Here is a 6,000-nt window from a genome sequence, read left to right as displayed (position 1 = left end):
TGTTAGCATACTTTAAAAGGATGGATAATAGATGGTGTGGTTAACCTATAAGCTTGCTATGGTTATGTATATGAATATTGAGTCTTTATTTCATGATGAGCCATGGTTTAAGCTTTAGGGTTGTCAAGTGCCACCTAAGGTTAGGAGTTTACTTGGAGATGCTTGTGATACTTTTTTCCTACCAAGGTGCAATTGGTTGAAAAAGGGGGTGGATATGGCTCTCAGTTGCACACATTGTAGGATGGAGATGGACTTGGATAATTTTTTATTGGGCTATGTGTGTGTGCAAATAGTTTAGACTCTGGATAGATTTTAATTTATAAGGCCTGCTATTTTAGATTGTATTGAGTCGCTCTTTCGTTTACTTGGAGGTCGGCAACAGAACATGGGCCTTACATTACTATGGTATTTGTGGTTCCATAAGAACCTCTTATTCTGGCACTCGGTGCATGTACCACAGAAATGCATTGTTGCTTTCACTAATATATTTTTGTGTGCTTAGGAGGATGCTGAAACAATTTATGTGGCTGCTATTGTACAAATGAATTGGCTCAAGGTTTCACTGTTGCTTTGGTTGCTCTTCATTCAAGGTGGCTCAAGTGTATGTTGACACGTTGTAATCAACTGATGGAGAGAAGGTTGGTTATGTGGTTATCATTCAGAACTCACAAGCCTATACTATCCAATGTTATACTAGTTGTAAGAAAGGGCTTATTAATTCATTGCTTCCTAAGGCTATTACTGTTAGAGAGTCACTCTTTTGGCTTAAGTCACTTCAAATGGATTGGGTTATCGTAGAATCAGATTGTCTTGAGTATGACTCCTATTTCAGTCAAATTTGAGAAATAATCTTCCAACTAAACTCTGTTTATTTGTTTCAATAAAACTATGATTAGTTTAGATTATTTTATCATTATTTGACCTATGAATTTAGCAACCTTATAAAATACACCCATTAGAGATTAGAACTCATAACACTTTTAGAGAATTTTGTGTTTATGTTTTGAGGGTTCTTTGTTTTCAGGTTTTCGAGGTTTAGTTTTTATCTCCATTTTTTGTACTTTTTGTTCTTTTGCCATTATAGTAAAATTATCTTTACCCGTGGTTTTTTATCCTCTTTGGAAGGGATTTTCCATGTTAAATTTGTGTGTTCAATTTCCCAATTCTTCTACCTTTTTTACTTGTTCGTTGCTTAATTTGGTCGATCCCCCACAATCGGTATAGAGCTAGTTCAATTTTCGTAGATCAATCCATTCAGAGATGGCAGCAACAATGTTTGAAATTGAGAAGTTTGATGGTGATACAAATTTCAATCTGTGGAAAGCTCAGATGATGACTGACCTGAACAAGGTTGTTACCTGGAAAAAGCCTGAGAATCTAAATCAAACAGAATGGGAAGAGCTTGATGAAAAGACCTTGTCTGCAATCCAATTGTGCCTCGTGAATTTGATATTGCAAGAGGTATTAATATAGAAGACCTAATCCGCCTTGCAGAAAAGGTTCGAAACTCTTTATGCGACTAAGTTTCTAGCTAACTGTTTAGTTTTGAAACAACATCTATTTACATTTTGCATGAACGAAGGTGAGCTTCTTAGAGATCACTTCAGTCAATTCATTACTCTTTTAAATGATTTAAAGAACATTGAGGTTCAAATTGACTATGAAGATCAGGCTATGCTATTATTATGCTATTTACCCCATTCATACAAGTCTTCTAGGGAGACCCTGATTTATGGCAGAGACAAACTCTCGTTCGAAGATGTGAAGGGTCATTTTTTGAGTAGAGACAAAGTTGACAATGAGGTTGGTTCGGATAGCAAGGCAGATAGGTAAGCTTCTGTTTTGGTAGCATCAAAGAAGCGAGACAAAATGTGTCGCTATTGTAAAAAGTTAGGTCATGCCAAAGCAGATTGTTATAAACTATGAAATAAAAGAGTTGCTGAGAGTAACGAGGAAGATGTAGCTGGTGCTAATTTGGTCGATGAAAGCGATGATGATTTCTTATTAATGTCAACAAGTAGTAACTCCAAGGTGGAGATTTGTTGAGTATGACTCCTATTTCAGTCAAATTTGAGAAATAATCTTCTAATCAAACTTTGTTTATTTGTTTCAATAAAACTTTGATTAGTTTAGATTATTTCATTATTATTTGACCTATGAATTTTGCCTATAAATAGACTCTTTTACAACCTTAGAAAATACACCCATTAGAGATTACAACTCATAACACTTTTAGAGAATTTTGTGTTTACATTTTGAGAATTCTTTATTTTTGGGTTTTCGAGGTTTAATTTTTATCTTCATCTTTTGTACTCTCTGTTCTTTTTCCATTATAGTAAAATTATCTTTACCAATGGTTTTTATTCTATTTGGATGAGTTTTTCATGTTAAATTTGTGTGTTCAATTTCTCAATTCTTTCGCCTTTTTTACTTGTTCGCTGCTTAATCGAGTCGATCCCAACAGATTGTTTGTTGGTAATTGAAGCACTGTGGGCTCCTCGTAATTTGGATACTGAGTTTGGTATGATATTGCACGATTGATTGATGATGCAATCTTCTTTAAGATCATTGTCTTTCCATTGAACTTGTTGGGATGCCAATAAGGTGGCTTGTGCTTTTGCTAAGATAGCTTTGTTACAAGAAAACCACATTGAATATGATATTCTTCCTAATAAAGTTATTACAAGCATCATGGCGGTGAGGGGTTTAAGATGGGGTGTATAGGGTAAATGTATCAGTTTGGATTTGTTTAGTCTCTCTCCTATGTCTCTTGTAATGTTTAACGCTTCGATTAATGCATCACAATTTTTACAAAAAAAAAATCATTGTTTGAGTCAACTAAATATCTATTAAGTCATTAAACAAAATTAAGAGTAGCATCTGTGACCATATTACCTATAAACTTGGAAATTCACCCACAGTCTACATAAAAAAAATTACATTTTTTTCATAAATTTTTTTTATTTTATGCTTCTGTAAGCTTTATAACCTTTTTATATTTTTTATAATTAAAATTTTTTTATAATTTCTATAACTTTTTTTCATATTTTTAATTAGAATAATAAAATATTAAATTTAGAGCCACCGCGTGCTATCATCTGATAAATCCATCAACTAATTTAAACAATTATCCTAATCAAAAGCAAAAATTATTAATCAATGAACTTAATTAAGTTTTTGAGTAAATAGCAAGGACTCAATTAAAAACCAATTAAGTTGAAGGACTTAATTAAAGTTTTTCTTAAGAGTTTTAACCTATAAACCAAAAAAAAATCTCATTAAAAAACTTTTTAACATAAATATAAAAGTTTTAACATGTGGCATTTCATAATTAAGTGTGTCTATTATGTTATTTAAATATAAACCCTTTAATGGTCATGAAAACCTTGTGTTAAAGACAAAATTTTCTTAGTCTGAGTCTCATCATAACGTGTGGATTTTCTCCAATAATTTTACTTGTAGACTTATTCAACAAAAAAAATATAAATCTTTTAAGCACTTAAAAATAACATATAAGTCTTTTAAAAATACAAAAGAATCAAAAGGGAAAAGAAAAATCAAAACCGTGTTTTTGCCATCGTCTCTCATTTTCTTCCGCTGCCCCATCCACTATCATTTTTTTAAAATTTGCAAAACAGTTAATTGTGTTGAATTCTTTTTAAAAAATTTCAGTAGATTTTGAAAATAAAAATTAAACAGTATTTTTTTTACCATTTTTGAAAAATATTAATTAAATGTTTAAAATATGTTATTGTTTTTTATGTGTGTTTCAAAATTTCACTTTTAAAATCTGTTGACAAATTTTATTAATATATAAACTGTTATTAAACATCGGAATATTTTAATAGTAATTTTAAAATCATTATTTGAAGAATTATAATTACTTGTGTAAAATCTAATTAGCAAAAAATTAATATTCTATTAAAAATATGTCACCGTAAAATTTTTAAAATTTTATTTTATAAAAATGTTTTTAAATAAGTTTAAAAATCTGTTACATAAAAAACTATTTTTTCCAAATATTGTCTTAAAATACCATAAAAATAATTAGTTTTTAATAAAATTTATATACATTTTGCTTCAGAAATAATTTGTATAATTAAAAATTATTTTAATAAATTTGTATACCAAAAAAATATTTTTTTTAGTTCTCACAACAGTAAAACAATAGTAATTTTTTTAATAAAGATATTTTTGTATAAATTTAAAAAACAAAATTTTACAATGATGTTAAATGTCGAAACTATTTTTTTTGTAAAAGGGGTCGACTTTGATTTTGAAAACGAAAACGAACATTGGAGTCGCCACCAATCCTTTTTTGATGAGGTGGGATCGGGTCACCTCAAAAAATGGTTGTTTTTAATAAATAATTTGATTTATTAAAACAACGATTTCGGTCTACGAAATTCAGAAAAACGGGTTCGGGAGTTGGTTACGTACGAGAAAGGATTAGCACCCTCGTAACACCCAAAATTGGTACCTAGTTGATTAATTAGTGTCTTAGTGTCGAAAATTGAAAACTTTGAAGGGATTTAAAATGTGATCCTTTGTTAAAATCACTTAATTGAAATTTTTTAGAAAAGGGTGTATTTCACGTTAATTGAGAAAAATAATTACGTCTCTTAAGTTAGGACACAATGTCTTAAACCCTCAAAACGAGAATAAACACCGAAAGTTTTATTATTTTAAAAGATATTTAATTATCTCGGTTTTAGAAAAGAAATCATATTCCATAAGTTAGAACACGATCATTTATTAATTCCCAAGATTATTATTAAAAAATTATGTTTAAAAAAGGGTACGTGTATTCGGACTTATCGAGAAAAATCGAAATCCCGTAAGTTAGAGAACGACCTTTCGAATTCTAAAATACGAAATATTGCTTATTATTAAAAACCAAAATTTGTGTATTGGACAAAGATTAAAGTAATGTAAATTGGCGGAAAAATGTAAAAAAATAAACAATGGTGCTAATATGCATAAAAAGCGTTAATATAAATGACAATAATAAGGGCGAAAATAAAATAAACAAGCCAAAATGAAAGAAAGATAATAAGTAAAGAAAAGAAAAACTAAAAATTTGAAACTAAAAAACTAGTATTAGACAAATAACTAAATAAATATAGTGTGAAACGAATTAAAAATCATAATATCAATAATAATGATGATATTAATAATAATATAATAATAAAAAATCTAAGGCTTCAAATAATATAAAAGGATATAAATAAATAAACGATATAATAAAATAAACATATTTAAAATATTTAGGTAAATAAATATATAAAAAATATAGTAGAAATAATAATGCAAAACTAATTAATTTATATGGTAATCATAACAAGTAAATAAATAAAAAGGGAAAATAATAATGGTAATAATAATATTTAATTAATTAATTTAATAATAAAATAGCAAAAACAACAAAAAGGACTAAATTGAACTTTAAAATAGAAAATTGGGGCAAATCAAAAAATAATAAAAAGGAAAAAGACCAAGTTGAATGCTCGAATAACAATGAGGGACCAAATGGGAAATAATCCCCACCGTCCAAAACGCACAGCTTCAAGGTAGACCAAATTGCAAGCCGAAATAAATTATAGGGTAAAATTAAAAAATGAATGAAACTAAATTGTAAACGAAAACAAAATAGAAAGGGCTAAAAGCACAATTAGCCCTTCCGTTTAAAAACATGCAGATCCTAGTGTCACGAGCCGCAGTTCAAAGCCCGTGACCATCGCACCAAATGCATCCAATGGAGATCTATTGCTCAGATGGGGATCATTTGGCCCACGAGAACTGGCCCGATTCAAAGAGCTATTAGAGAAGCCTGTCAGATTGAAGCCCAGTAGGCCCGATAATGAAGACATGGCAACTTAGGCTAATATGGTAATTAATCTTAGAAGATAGAGGGGAATCATATCTTGTAAATATTAGATTTGATTTGATATGGCTTATCTTGTAAATCCATAAAATAAAGGGATATGGGTAATCTCGTCC

The sequence above is a fragment of the Gossypium hirsutum genome, chromosome D10 (genome assembly GCF_007990345.1).
Source record: "Gossypium hirsutum isolate 1008001.06 chromosome D10, Gossypium_hirsutum_v2.1, whole genome shotgun sequence".
NCBI lineage: Eukaryota > Viridiplantae > Streptophyta > Magnoliopsida > Malvales > Malvaceae > Gossypium > Gossypium hirsutum.
Note: the sequence above shows the minus strand (reverse complement) of the source record.